Source organism: Gossypium hirsutum, chromosome A06 (assembly GCF_007990345.1).
Source record: "Gossypium hirsutum isolate 1008001.06 chromosome A06, Gossypium_hirsutum_v2.1, whole genome shotgun sequence".
NCBI classification, from domain to species: Eukaryota; Viridiplantae; Streptophyta; class Magnoliopsida; order Malvales; family Malvaceae; genus Gossypium; species Gossypium hirsutum.
Window position 1 is genome coordinate 43,390,841 of NC_053429.1, and position 16,053 is coordinate 43,406,893.

The 16,053-nt window shown below is 35.3% G+C and overlaps 2 long non-coding RNA genes across 6 annotated transcripts; both read right to left on the reverse strand.

The window, feature by feature from the left end:
• Positions 1 to 10,151: 10,151 nt before the first annotated feature.
• On the reverse strand, positions 10,152 to 11,489 carry LOC121230659 (uncharacterized). Its single transcript, XR_005928708.1, has 2 exons — positions 11,362 to 11,489; positions 10,152 to 10,517 (listed from the first exon to the last, which is right to left on the reverse strand). It is a non-coding gene; the product is annotated as an uncharacterized lncRNA (long non-coding RNA).
• Positions 11,490 to 12,745: 1,256 nt separating this feature from the next.
• LOC107962941 (uncharacterized) lies at positions 12,746 to 15,218 on the reverse strand. 5 transcript variants are annotated; one of them, XR_001701835.2, is made up of 7 exons: positions 14,899 to 15,217; positions 14,700 to 14,733; positions 14,207 to 14,400; positions 13,855 to 14,018; positions 13,702 to 13,774; positions 13,158 to 13,210; positions 12,746 to 13,054 (listed from the first exon to the last, which is right to left on the reverse strand). It is a non-coding gene; the product is annotated as an uncharacterized lncRNA (long non-coding RNA). The 5 variants fall into 5 exon arrangements; XR_001701834.2 differs by having other exon boundaries at positions 13,855 to 14,400; positions 14,827 to 15,218; XR_001701832.2 differs by having other exon boundaries at positions 13,855 to 14,400.
• Positions 15,219 to 16,053: the final 835 nt, after the last annotated feature.

A 16,053-nucleotide genomic window follows, 5' to 3' on the forward strand; every position in this document is an offset into this window, starting at 1 on the left:
TTCTTTGTCACACTATGGTATGGCACACGAGTTTTGTATTCTTTACTTATCGGTTTTTGCTCACTGTGGTCCACCTCACTTTTACCTTTACTTACCACAATTCCTTGCCTCGGTTCTGGTTTAGGTTCAACTAACCCTTCCTCATCTCAAACGGTAATCGTATTAAGCTGTTCCCTTGGGTTAGATTTAGTATTACTCCATAAGCTACCTTGTGGTCATTCAGAAATCAATTTAGCAAGCTAGCCTATCTGAGTTTCGAGCCCTTGGGTTGACACTTGTTGATTCTTAAGTGCTGTTTCAGTATTCTGAAAATGAGTTTCTATCACAGAGAAATATTTCGTTAGCATCTCCTCAAGGTTCGACTTCTTTTCCTGCTGGTAAGGTGGTTGTTGAAAACCTGGGGGATGTTTTGGCCTTTGATTTCCTTGGCCACCCCACGAGAAGTTAGGATGGTTCCTCCAACCTGCATTATAAGTGTTACTGTATGGGTTATTTTGAGGTCTAGAATTATTATGACCCATATATTGAACTTGTTCCTCCTCTGTGCTAGGGTTGAAGTATTGATATTTTGTGTGTACTCCTCCTCCATTTGAATCGCACCTCATCACTGGATGTACCTGAGTAGAACCATACAAACTGTCAATCTTTTTATTTAAAAGTTCTACCTGGTTAGATAGCATAGTAATCGCGTCGAGGTTGAAACACTGACTGCTTTTGTCGGCTTTGTTCTCATGACTTGCCACTGATAGTTATTCAGTGACACCAAAAACTTGATGAGGTCGTGAAACAAACTAATAATTCGACTTCAGGCAAGTGCACCAATCGAATAGTAGTATAGTTATGGTGAGACCGGAATATCGTATCCATGAGGACTAAAAGTACTAGTAGTTAATCTTTTTTTATTATCTAGCCTAAGAATTTAAGGGTGTTTTTAAACTAAACTAATTTTCTAATTTATCTAAGATCACGAAAGAGGTGAAAGTTGGAAAATACTTTAGGAAAACCAATTGAGAAGACAATACCTAAGAAAGAATCCACCTAGATTTCACTTATTACCTTTGACTTAGACGAGTTATTCACTTGACTTATTCCGTAGAAATCCCTAATTTAGGTTAATATCTCTCTCGAGACTAAGAACAACTGACTCTAGGTTGATTAATTGAAATCTCTTTCTAATTAAAACCTCTATTGTCACATTAACTTGATCTATGGATCCCTTATTAGATTTGACTCTAATCCGACAGATTTATGTTGTCCTGTCTCTAGGATTGCATTCAACTCCATTTAATTATTACTGATCTACTCTTAAACAAGGACTTTTGCTCCACTGAATAAGCACATCAAAAACTTGGATTAATATCTTGAAATATTAAAGCAATAACTAAAACTCATAATTAACAATAAGAACAAGTATTTATCATATAAATCAAAGCATAATAAGATTCATCATAGGGTTCATCTCCCTTAGGTATTTAGGAAGTTTAGTTCATAATAATAATGGAAAAGATTCGTCATAGGGTTCATCTCCCTTAGGTATTTAGGGAGTTTAGTTCATAATAATAATGGAAAACATCTCAAAGTTTGGAAAACAACAAAAGATAAAGAAACCCAATAACTTCTAGGAAATTGGATGGAAATCTTCAGTCTTGATGTAGATCATGGCTCCGAGGATTTTCTGATGGCTATTTGCGAGTATTTTCTGCCTCCAACTCTGTGTGTCCCCCTTAATCCTCCTCTAGGGTGTTTATATAGGCTTTAAAATGCTTCAGAACCCTCAAAAGTTCCCTTTTCCCGAGTAGAATTAGACTTGGGCTCGATAGGGACACTGCCGTGTGCCACACTCGTGTGCAAGTGCTTCAAACCGTGCGCAATTCTAACTTGGATTAATGTCTATACGGCCATGACACAAGGGCGTGTGGTCTGCCCGTGTGCTTTGCACGGGCGTGTGGTCTACCCGTATGCCTCACACGGGCGTGTGGATTGCCCATGTGGAGGTGCCTAGGCCGTGTGAAACACTGTTTTAAGCCCAATTTATCCGTCTTTAGCCCGTTTCTCGCTCTTGTTGCTATCCTAAGCTCTTCTGAGTATAAAACATGAAATTAAAGGATTAGGAGCATCAAATTCACTAAAAATAAGGAAAGATCATTCATAAATATGCCAAGTATGGGGTAAAAATATGTATTGATTACGGTTTATCAGCAGCAATTAGTGAAAACCCCTCAAAAAAAACATCTGTAATACCCAGCCAGACCAAGAAAGCTTCGAATCTCAGATAACGTCTTTGGTTGTTTCCAATCCAATACGGCTTCAATTTTTCGAGGATCAACCCTAATCCCCTCAGCAGACACTACGTGACCCAGAAATGTCACTTCTAGCAGCCAAAACTCACACTTGCTGAACTTTGCATAAAGCTACTTTTCCCTCAGAATTTGCAAAACAATTCGAAGATGTGTCTCATGATCCACCCCAGTTCTTGAATACACTAGGATTTCGTCTATAAACACAACTATGAATCAATCTAGATAGGGCTGGAATACTCGGTTCATCAAATCCATAAAAGCCGCTGGTGCACTCATCATCCCAAATGGCATAACTAGAAACTCGTAGTGACCATAACGAGTCCTAAACGTAGTCTTATACACATCAGCCTCCTTGACCTTTAGCTGATGGTACCCAAACCAAAGATCTATCTTGGAGAAAATTGAAGCTCCTCACAGCTGGTCAAACAGATCATCTATCCTTGGCAAAGGGTACTTGTTCTTGATAGTCAGTTTGTTTAGTTGATGATAATCGAAGCACATGCGCATGGATCCATCCTTCTTCTTCACGAATAACATTAGTGCTCCCCATGGGGACACACTCAGTCAAATGAATCCTCGGTCTAGTAGCTCTTGAATTTGAGCCTTTAACTCCATCAGCTCTCTTAGTGCCATCCTATAAGGGGCGATGGACATCAAAGCTGTTCCAAGAAGGAGCTCAATACCAAGTTCGACCTCACAGTTTGGATGCAACCCAGGAAGCTCTTCAAGAAATACATCCGAAAACTCATTAACTGTTCTGAAATCTCCAACAAAAGGACCTTTAGAATCAGAAATGCTGACATAAGCTAAAAACGTCTCGCAACCCTTGCGAACTAGTTTCTCGGTCCTTAACGCTGAAATTATGTTAAATAGATAATCTCTTCACTCCCCTATCACAGTCACCTCCTCATCCTCAGTAGACTTCAATACCATACACTTAGCAGCTCAATCCAATTTCGTACGATGTTTCACTACCCAATCCATGCCCAATATAATATTGAATTCTCCAAATGGCAGTTCCATCAAATTCGCAAGAAAGACAACCCATTGGACCTCTTGGGGCACGTCTTTGAACAACTTATTCACCCTAACCAACTGTCCCAGTTGACTCAACACAATCATCTCACTAACAGTATTTTCAAACTGAATACCCAGTGTCCCAGACACAGTGCATGCAACATACAAGTGTGTAGACCCAATGTCAATTAAAGCAGTGTATGAAATATTATAAATCAAGAACGTACCAGCTATGACGTCAGGGGCGTCACCATCCTCACGACGACGAGCAGCATAGACCAAGGCTGGCTGTCTCGCCTCAGTGTTACCAGCACCTCTGCCCGGTACTCCACGACCTCGTCCCAAACTATTTCTACCCCTTGCCTGTCCACGGCCTCTCGGTGGCTACCGACCACCTCACCCTGGCTGAACATAGCCCTGACTTATAGCTTGCTTCTGAACAGGCCTCTGAGTATAGTTTTTTACCTGATGATCCATGGATCCGCACCGGAAGCACGCCCCAGTTCATTTCCAACACTCACCTTGGTGAGCTCTTCCACAATCAGCCAAGGCTGCGGTCTTATAGCAATAACAGGAACCTCTCAGACTAGCCCATCAAATCTGGCCCTCTTTATAGGCCTTCTAAAAGAACCCAAGGGCCCAAAATCCCTCTTATTTATGCCCTATCTTTCTCGCGATTCTGGCACTCAGAGCGCTTCACATCCTCAGCAATTTTTGCTTTCTCAACAAGGGCAGCAAAGTCTCGCTCCCTCTGCGGAGCTATTAGCACACGTAACTCATCTCAGAGGCCATTCTTGAACTGCACACAGCGTTCATACTTAGTTGCGACTATCCCGCGAGCATACTGACTCAGCCGCAGAAACTCTGCCTCGTACTCTACTACAGTCTTATTCCCCTGGGTCAAGTTTAGAAATTCCTTCCTTCGGGCGTCCACATAACGTGCGCCCACATACTTCCCTGAAAAGGCCGCTTTGAAGAAATCCTATCTCAAACGGTCGGCTGCGTACCCTCTCTCACGGTGAGCCACCATTTGTAGGCCTCATCTCACAGTAAAGACACTGCTCCTTTTAATTTTTGCTCCACAGTACAGTCAAGGTCGTCCATTATTCACTCAGTAGCCTCCAACCAATACTCTGTCATATTTGGGGCTACACCAGAAACACCCCTGAAGATTTCCGCTCCATTAGACCGGAGTCGCTCAGAAATTAGCCCTCAGCCCACTGATCCAGTACTCGCTCCAGCAACCTTTTCAAGAACACGTAGCATTGCTTGGGACAGAGCATCATCCCCAGCTGCTCGGTCATGAGACCCTGTCTCAGTTACTAGTGAGGCTGGTGCCTCCTTAGCAGGCATGTGACTCAATGCTGAAGACCCAGCTCGAGCACTTCCTCGGCCTCTACCACAGCCTCGTGTACCCCTTCCGCGAGTACCTCTTGTTCTCATTTCGATAGCGAATTATCTGTTTAAAAGTCTTATGTTTCAGTTTATAATTTTAGTAATTATTAACAATGTGTTATGAACGACAATAATTAGGGTTTGTTTCCGCAGAACATAATCTTACTACAGTTTTCAGTCTTCTATAGTATCAGTTTTCTCTAACTAAAGAGTTTCAGTGTAGTCCTCCTATCTATAGTAGTCCCTCAGAAATACATTTCAGTCTATAACAATAAACGGTGTCAGAAAACTTACAGATTTGGTGCCGGTGACTCGGTGTGCCACATTTCCAATCACAACGTTTAAAATTCAAATTCTCAAAACCCATTCCACAGTCGAGTTTTGTAACCTGACTCTGATAACACTAAATGTAACAGCCTAAGCCGACCTAGACGTTATGACCGATCTGACGTGTCACATCAAAGTGTTTTTCGAGAATTGATCTTTTCAGTAAAAAAATCGATTTCTGAATTTAAATCCTTTTATTATTATTTAATAAAAGTTCTCGTCAAAACGTTTACCTTATTAACCATCAGTGTTATATTAAATTGATTTAAAAACGCAGAAGCTTTTTAAGTCGATGAAGCTTAAAACGCGTGTTTTAGAAAACAGTAATTGTTTTAAAAACTCGTCTTTACCTTGACTAACAGTTTAAAAATATATAATCCAAAGCTGAATTAAAAATTGAAACCCACAAACGACCTTATTACATAAGTAAAACCCAAATATAAAATCTTTAAATAAATAAAGTCATAAGTAAATCATTCACGATCGTGTGGCCACCTCCGAGTCCCTCGCAACTCCAAATCGTCTAAGGCTGGGGAATACTTGTACAATTAAAAGAAAGAGTGAGTTTGCGAAAACTCAATGTGTAATCCCCCAAACAGTCAGATAGTAAACAGTACATACAGAACAGTCTAGGCCGTAGCCCTATTTAGTAACTGAATAGTCTGGGCTTTAGCCCTATACAGTAATGGTGTGGGACTTAGTCCAATTCGGTATCAAGTACAGTGCAGTCATTTTACCCACTCAAATCCAACCAACACACCACCCGTACCAACAAACACACTATATGGGGATTAAATCAACCCACCCAGCCAACACGTCAATATCGCAAACAATAACACAGCAAAGCTGCTAATAATAGTAAACGTGGCAAAGCCACCAGAGCAATAATTACGTGGCAAAGCCACTAATACAGTGCTTACTCCAAATCAGAAACCCAATCCCATGCAGCATGTCGTGTCATAAACATTACGTATATGCAGTATTTCATACTCAAACCAGTCATATAAATGTCATACACACATCAATTAACCTACCACTAGGGGTATAATGGTCATTTCGTTGGTTAGGGGTAAAATAGTAATTTTACACCTCAGGGGAATTTCCGTCATTTAACTAATTTTAGGGTTCGATACAGATAATGACCCTTCAAAAGGTCTACACTCATCTTTGATGACTCAGATAACCCATATGGCCAAAACAGTGGGCCCATTACTCGACCCAATTGGGCCCACATGCTCGTGTGGCCTATTTAGCCCAAATTCAGTCGTGACTATGCGATCACCATAGCCCACTCCATTATTTGTCACTTACCGTAAATTTTATCCATGCAGGGCCTACGAGCCCATTAGGTCCACACAGCCCATCTCGGCCTAACAAGGCCCATAACGGCCCAAGCCCACAAGAACGCTTGTGGCAGCCTCTACAGTTTGTCACTCGTGATTTATGGGCTCAGTTTACCAAACGAACGTTCGCACGTTCGTGAGGCCTCAAATGCCGAAGTTTTGGCTTTTCGGCTTTTGCCGATTCACAGTAACATAGTGGTGTGAATACACACCTTTAATCAACGTTTTGACAATAGCAAAATTGGGTGTACGGTTACACACCTTTTTACGAAAAATAGCTAAGATCCACGCTCTCTGAACCTATAATCAACCAAGATACACAAATTAGCTTTACAACCAATAGGGTTATCGGTTTTACCCCCAAATCGACAACCCTTGCTCACCTTTAGCAAATACCGCTACTCCTCTACGATAGTTGGCTAGAACCGATCACCCTTCCTTGTTAATTAACTGTGATAAAAGAGTCATCTATCAGTTACAACTTCCTAACCCAAGGGTTGATATGCACGAATCCAAAAGGCACAACCCCTAGATTAGGAAACAAGTATTCAGCCACAATACAACATAACCACATCTATCCCAAGTTGAATCAAATAATTGAAAACAGGATTACCTTATATCAAAATCAACAAAGAGGTTCCGAAAGCTTTAGTACTTCTAATCAACCCCTCAAGACACCTAGAACTCAACGAACCTCATATCACGCAGAAGGTCAAAGATTGCAATTTGAAACGAATTATTAGAACCACCACCACTGAAACTTGAACAAAAAGAGAGAGAAAGAAAGAAAAGTATAGTCGACTTGAATATGAGAGAAGAGGGACAAAGGTTCAGCCAAATGAAGAATTATGATTGAAAGGAGGAAAAGGCAAGGTTCGGCTTAAAGAAAAAAAGTAAAGAAAATGCCCAAAAGAATTTTGGTCACCAAGGTAGAGCACGAAATTGCAAGAGAAGAGAAAACAGGAAAATTCGGCACTTAGGAAAAACTGAAACTAGGTGTCACAACACTAAAACCCAAAATTGGCACAAAGAAAAATACCCCAAAGCGCTCTCAAAATGCCGAAATACACACAAAAGAGACCCTTAGCCGGATTTGCACACACAAGCTTTCCCAGTCAGCTACAACTCTCCAAGTTTTGAATTCATTGATTTCCTCCTCCTAATTCTCCTCCATATCACCCAACTACCAACCACATCCTCTGATTCTCTCCTCTTTGACCAATTCAAACCTCATCCAGCAGAGTTTCAGTCAAACTCCACCACTCTTACCACAAAGAAATAAAATAAATATCCCTTTGCATTCCATGGGATTCGAACCCTAGCACTCACAATAACCATGTCATGACACCACCACTAGGCCACAAGCTCACTTGTGACATTAATCTACCACATTTATTTATAAAGCAAATGTGCCAGTATCCAGATTCTTTTAAGAGCAAAATAAAAAATTCTGCAAAAGCCAGAGCTTGAACCCAAGACTTCCCAAACACTCCCAAACACACCCAAGTCACCTAGGCATTAAAGTAAACATGGAATTTATGCCAAATCATGAAAAATTATAGACCCTATATTTTTAGGGCGTTACAACACATATCACCCACATGTCATGGCATGGATATCCAAACTATTCGTAGGTTCAATCGGGACTCTACTACATTAAATTTCTTCATGCATTATTCTTAAGAAAATTTCAACCATATTACGCAAAATTAATCATTCAACATATAATAACGATAAAGTTGTCTTACTTACGTACAACTTACCCCGGTATACAAAAAGTGGCGACTAATTGGATTTAATCTACTTGTTTGGCCTTTCCCTAGTCTAGGTCCGGATTTTGTATTTCTTGATCTAAAATGATAAAAATTCACTAATTTAATCATCATATTAATCAATGCATTTTATAAATCATATTTTGGCAAAATGACCATTTTGCCCCTAGACTTTCACAAAATTACTATTTTACTCCATAAGCTCGTAAATCGATTTTTATAAAATTTTCTCACTAACCAAGCCTAGCCGAATTTGTTTTATACTAGAAGAAGCTCACAATTCTCATTATTTCATACATTTACCACATGATTTATAACTTATACAAAATGGTCCTTAGTTAGGGTTTTCATGAAAACTACTTCACAAAAGTTGTTTGTTTTACAACCAATATTCATTTTCTTCCATAAAAATTCAGCAAAAAAAAATGAACACTCTCATGTTAAAACCCTATACTTTCAACCATTTTGTAAAATAGTCCCCTCATTAGCTAGATTATGCTACAAGGGTCCCAAAAGTACAAAAATTATCAAGAAAGGTCATCAAAATCACTTACTTGTAAGGGTAAAGAGTGGCTGAAATTTTGAAGCTCAAAAACCCCTAAAATGGTTGATATTTTTGGTGCTATGGACAAGAGATAAAAAAGATGAAAACCCTTTTCTTTTTGTTTTATTTCTAGTCAAAATTAAGCCACTAACTTCACCTGATTTTGACTTTTCTACTCCTATTTGTCTCTATGGCCGGCCACCCTATTGAAATGGGTCTATTTTCCCTTTAAAGACCACTAATTATGATTCTTTAGCTATTTAACACCATTTTTTAGAACAACAAAACTTTTCCCCTTTATGCGATTTAGTCCTTTTTCGCAATTAAGCATGAAATCGCTAAAATTATTTCACCAAAATTTTCACACATTCATATAAACATGCTATAACACATAAAATAATATTAAAAATAATTTCTCCAACCTTGGGTTAGTGGTTCAGAAACCACTGTTCCATCTAAGCCCAAAATCAGGCTGTTACAAATTCCTTTTTCTTTTTGTCTAACTATCACTTGCTGACATATTTCTTTCAAAATTCATTTATGAAGAAATCCCAGTTAACCCATTCATTTGATACCACAGCAGTTAGAGCTGACCACCAATGAAAAGCCTCCTCTTTTAATAGTGATACTTGTAACACCCCTTACCTGTACCCAAAGGCTAGGACAGGATACAAGGCATTACCAGACATACAAACAAATGTTCATGCACTGTAGAAAAATTGACTTTTAGCAGCGTTTTTTAAGGTCTTTAGCGGTGCTTAAAAGCACCGCTAAAACTAAAAGCGCCGCAAAAAAAGCTACTATAGATAACGTTGCTAAATTTTGCAGCGTTTATTTCAAAAAAGGCCATGACCTTTAGCGACGCTTTCTCCACAAACGCCGCTAAAGGTCATGAAATTTTTAAAAAAAAATTTTATAAAGGTCATGAAAAATATAAAAAATTTAAAATTCATAATCAAAATATTGAGAAGAATAATATTCATGATATAAATATAAAAATTTTCTATTAAAATTCATTATCAAATTAAATTTTCTATTAAAATTTTAACTTTAAAACTAAATACAAAAATTAATGAATTTAAATTAAAATTTTAAAATAATAAATTAATAACACAATTAAAATCCAAAAGTTAGAACTCAAGTTATCTTAAATATTAAAATAAAAATAAAATTTAGAATCAAAACTAAAATAAATAATAAAAATTAGATTAAATATAAAGATATCAATAAAATAAGATATTGTAATGAAGTTACTTAAATGAAATAAGGACTTAAATCATAACCATGTAAAATATAAGATTTGAATATCCGTTCCCATGTGAAATATCAACATTGATTATTTAAATTGATTTAGCTGCTAATGAATATTCTCTTTTCTAAGTCAAAATTACAATTCGTGTTTATCTTCTTTCAACTCAAATAAAAATAAAATGTTGAAAACAAAACAATTAAATAAAAATAGAATAATTAGTTGACACGAGATTATTATTAAATATATGCAAATATGCAAGTAGACTATTACAAAACTGGGTGTAGTTTTTGATCAACAAATTAGTTGATCCTACTACAGGTTCTATCTATAATCTGCTTAACTAACATACAAACATAAGGCACTCTAATACTTCTTTGCACATAAAATATCTGAAACTTACACCTGAATTCGAATTCAGAGCACATACGGTGTCAACTGCATGTTGATCAATATCATTCTTATTCACTGCTGCAATGCCTCCGACATGCATCTGTAGAGGTAGGAGCCAGCCATTATGTGCCTTCTGCAAATTGTTCTTGGACCGCAATCTAGTGTAGTTGGTTTTTCCTGTTTCATTTGCCACCAGTCAAAACATAAAAGAGCTATATTATGGTAACTCCATCAGCTTACACAGTAAATTATAGCTCGCATGTTTCAAAGGTATGATTCAATTAGTGGGGATTCTGGTAAAATAACAGTCGTTGAGAAGGCAAAATGATGATAAATTAAATAGGAGCAGAGAATATATACTATATTTTATCTGAACAAATGTTCCTTTCTTCAAATATATCGGAATGAATAATGATTAATTTGCATCATCAACGCTAGTGAAAATCCATAAAGAAAAAAAATGATAGTTAGAATGAAGCATAAAATTAGCTTAATTCTGCTAGGCAAAATTAGACAACTGCATCCCAAACACCATCACTAGAGATAATCATCCTACCACCAACCGTAGACAACTGCAAAAAATAAGCTAGTTGGTAAAAGAAAACAATTAATAACAATCAAGAAAATGTCTTCTAATTTCAGATAAAACACTAACTCGTTCAAGCAGACCCTTTTAAAGAAAACTGATTAAGAAAGAAAATTCCAAATGCAAAAGCACTTCAACGTGCAAGTATAGGACACATGAGGATACGGATATGAAATTAATGGCTCTACTATGGAGTTAATGATCACAAATTCAGAAATTTTACTGGTTTGGAAGTTCGAGGAACTCCATTACATCCAAGTACATATCCAATCTCTTAAAACAGTGGCATAAGGGAAAAAATTAACATATAAAACTTATGCCAAGATGAACAAGGGTTGTTGAGTATTTTAATTTAAAATCTATGGAAGACCAAAAGCAGTAGCTGATAAAAGCAAATCACATTTTAACGAGGCAAATATGAAGCATAAGCAGTACCTCTCTTTCCTTGATTTCTTCCTTCAGAATAAGCTGCACTTGTATTTTAAAACAGGTAGCAATGAAATAAGTTCTTGGGTAAGACCTCAACTTTGTGTTCCAACACTCTCCCCTAACTCAAGTAATTCCTAAAGAGATAAATGTAATCATGAATGGTTAATAAAAAAAAAGAAACAATTCACAAATGCTCAATTATTGTGTTTTAACCTATTAAAATTAAGCAACGATTTCAGCTAAGTCTAAGGATGTGTATGGACTGGTTTGGATTGGTTTTATGGAATAATCACATCAAACCAAAATATTTTGGTTTCCAAAATTTTGAATTCAAATCAATCTAAATTATAACAAAAATCAAACAAGCAAATCAAAATATTTAAATGAGATTGTAAAGAACCTATAATGAATAAAGAGGATGACCATGGAACAGGACAAGTATATAAAATAAAGCAGATATAAATAACGTCTATATACAACGAAAATTAGACTTGAACCAAAAAGTCGTAAATTAAAGAAAGTTTATATACTCAATTACTATGAACAAGCATGAATCAATGGTGAAGCTTGGAGAGTACTGGTTTGAAAAAATGTCAAAAGAGTTTTGAGTGTCAGCATAAAGGAAAAAACGTCAATTGTTGTTAATCTATTCATGAATCCATTGATCTTTATTTACAAATAAAAGATTAGTAAGCTTGCAACGTATATTAAACTCATAACCATACAACGATAAGAAAAGAAAAATTTGACTTCCTAGTTTCTCACAATAACTTCTCTTATATATTTCAATCTTTTAAATATCTTTGTGATTGTTTTCAATGTTCCTGGTTAATCATTTGAGTTACCACTTACCAACAGCCTTTACAAAGCCAATTTTTTTGTTAAGAAGCTTTTTTTCAAATATATATACATATATTCTTGCCTTCATATGAATATCTTAAAAGTTCTATTTTTTTCTCAAAATTCAGATGTTCTTTTTGATGTCTCTATTTAGTGCTAGATAAATCAGCTTATCTTAACCGCTTATGAAAAACTTTTCTTTTTACAAAACTTAAAACTAGATACTTTTGCTTATTGAGATTTTATAATGAAGAATAAATTGATAACAGATTTGAAATTTATGAATAGCTAAAACTAATGCATTTCATGAGATTTTTATTTTTTAATTGATATATTGTTTGCATATATCTTTTATATATACAATTTTGAAGAAATACTAGAAACAAAAATAGAAAAATATATAATTTTAGTTGGCCCTTTCAAATAAAATATCGATATCCAATGCTATTAAGTGCACAAGTTAAATCAAGATATTAGGACAGGCAAACTAAAAGATATAAATTACATTATGCAAGTAGATTATGAAAGAGTAAGGCAAACCTTAACTTGCCTTACGTATGGAACAGGAACAATGAACTCCCCAACATCCATATCACCAATGGATCGTGAAAGTTTCATATGGGATGACTTCAGGTGGAATGGAATATAATGGAAGTAATGAAGTGTAGTTTTGAGGGTCAAGGTAAGAAGCAGGAAAAGTATAAGGCAGCTCAAATGCATTCTAGTAGCATTCAAGACCATCTGCAGCAGCAAACTGAGTCTCACTCTCAGCTTCAACTGTTTTTCTTTCATTCATTGGCACATCAGTTTGCCAGTCGAAATATGAACTCAAAACTATGGTACGCAACTATTAAAAATGCTGCAAAAAAAGAAAGAAAAGAAAGAAATTTATATTACAGGAAACCCAAAGTAGCAAAAGATTACAGAAAATAAAAAAAGGGTAAAAGAGAATATTAACATACCTGAAATAGAAGAAGAAAACTGTGAAAAATCAATTTTAATGCTTATTGACTACCTGTTGAGTTTGAGACAGGAAAGATTTTTAGAAGACCAAACTTTATACAAAAAAGAAACTGTAAAAATTATATAAAAAGCTAATAAAATTTTAGCTAAAATAAATAACTTCAAGATTTTAATATTTTAGATTTAAGTATATAGTTTCTTTTTCTAAATTTATTCAGGTTGTGTTTTTTTAATTTTTAAATTTAAAGGTAACATAAAAATATGAAAATAAAAATAAAAATATCAATTACAAATTATTTTTAATTGAAAAGATTTAACCAAAAAATATATTCATGTCACATATAAAGACTGTAGTTCTATGAGTTGCACAACGGCATTATCTAGTTAGGCCAGTAAAGAGCTTTCCTTGTTTCACCTTTTGTATATTTCTCCTCGTTACAGGAAACCAGATACCCCAGTAAGAGAGGTGGAAGCGTGAAAGGACTGCATTTTCTATTAACTAATCTTCTATATTCAAAGAAAACATAATCTGCTGATGAATACCTTTGAGAGGAAAATAGTGTTCACATCACGACTAGTCTTGAATGCCTGGAGAATTTTAGTCCTCTCAAGATGGCTACACATTACAAGGGAAGATTGACACAACAATATAAAAACAATACAAAAAGAACATAGCAATTGATGTTCACAAATAACCTGGTAGCACCATAGATTATAGGCTTGCGTAGCTTTATTGCATACTCAACCAATGCAAAAAGATTGTCAGCAAAGACAGTTATCTTATCACCACGCTCTCATTCATGGAACCATATGAGAAACTCACATGCCCTGAACTTATTAGGATTCATCACATAAAGTGCCTAAAATGCAAGAGGCAACCATTAGACGTGTAAGTATAAGAACAGTAAGGTTAACTGTTGGCTACTAGTGTTATTAAATAAGACAAAACAAAATCAGCATGACTGGATTCCAAATATGTGCAGTCAAAATTAACACCAAAACTTGTTAAGAACCAACAAATTAAGGTGAACTGTTTAGATAACTGAACTTGTTTCTTCTTGGAATTTTCTTTCCTAAAATATTTAGCAAAAAACTCCTTTGTCATCGAGCACCAGACTTCAACGCACTGAACATTTGCTATGAACCCTCCTTTTACTAGATCCAGCCAATTTGCTTAATACAATTTGGGACCAATAAGAAAGTTCAAATCTGTAATTCTTTCATCCTCTCTCGCAAGTGTGGCTACAAAAAAGGATTTAGATATTTTATTTTAAATATTCACATGTAAGAGGTAGCTGAGAGCTAGAAATGCATCAAAGCAAAAAATAATAGAGTACTAGTAAGCCCCAGTTTGTAATGGGATTTGGTGATACTAATGACTTTCCTAAATATGTGAACAGGGACAACGTGCACCTACACCTTACATGAAAAGAATTGAATACAAATAGAATCAAAATCAATCTAATCCCATGAAATTCAAAGAAAACATACAGTAGAACCTCAGGGGGGGAAAACAAATAAGCAAGAAAACAGACGCATACCATTGGGAATATCTTTAAGCTGAGTACCACAACCCTGAAAAGCGAATCAAAGTTCAAAAAACAATCATAACACAAAGAAAATTACTTGAATAAAACCAAATCCTTAACCCCAGAAAAGAAAGCACACCTTTTCAATTGACAGTTTTAAACGAGGAAGACCTTGCAACAGAAGGACCTTGCAATAGAAAAGAAAGCATACCTTTTCACTTCCCTCTTCATTTTATTTATCTATCACCTCATCTTCCTCCGGTTTCTCGTCATCTAGGGTTTCCATCGCCATAGAAATCACTGGTAAAATTAAAAGGAAACTGTACCCTTTAAAGCCTAGAATTAAAAGAAACCCTAACAGATCGAGAGAAAAGGAGTAGCTATGGTGGGTGAATTCAGTGCAATGAAATGAAAAGGAAAAAGAAGTGTGATTGGTGTAGGTGTATTGACTTGGTGTTGCTGGAAATGGGAAATTTGGGGGCAAATTTTGAGAGTTATTTAGGGGATTTAGGGACTAACGAGCTGGTAACAAAAAATTGGGGATTTTGATTTCCTTTTTTTGCGGCGTTTCCACCAAAAACGCCATTATAACTCAATTTTTTTACCTAAAAACGCCACTATTGTTTAATTTTAAATCTTTTTCATTTTTAACATATTTTTTTTATTTTTTTCTTTCAAAATTTTTGTGCTGAGATTATTGTCTTTTGGAATTTTTTTTAATTATGAATATTAAACTTTTTAACTAAAACATGGACTAAAATATTAAATATTAAATTTTTTAGTTTTTTATCTTTTATTTTTAAATTTTTTATTTTAAAATTTTAAATTTTTTTGAATATTTTTATAATTTTTAAATTAACATATAAAATACAAAAGGAAAATTTAAGAGAAATATAATGGAATCGATGAATTTTAAAAAAAAAAAATGACACAGTAATACAAGCATTATTCTTTTAAGTATTGTTTGCATTAGTTGTTTGGATTTTTATATAAATGGCATTTAATTATATGTATACACCTAAATTTTGATAGACATACATCTCAGAATCATATATGAATTTCGGTTTAATGTGTAATTGTAGACGTGAAATTCTAATTGTGGTTTAAATGTATAGTTGAAACTTTAATTTTGATTTAATCATACACATTTTAAAAAATGAATACATCAATATATTTTTATATTGGATAAATATAAATATTTATGTATGCAATATATTAATATAAAATGATGTTATATCAATAACTGTGTTAATAATTTACAAGAACTGGATCAAATTAAAGTTCATGTAAACAATTGCACACTAAACCATTATTAGAAAAAGAAACATTTACCGGGGATTTTGGATTTCGAATTGGGGAAAATGGG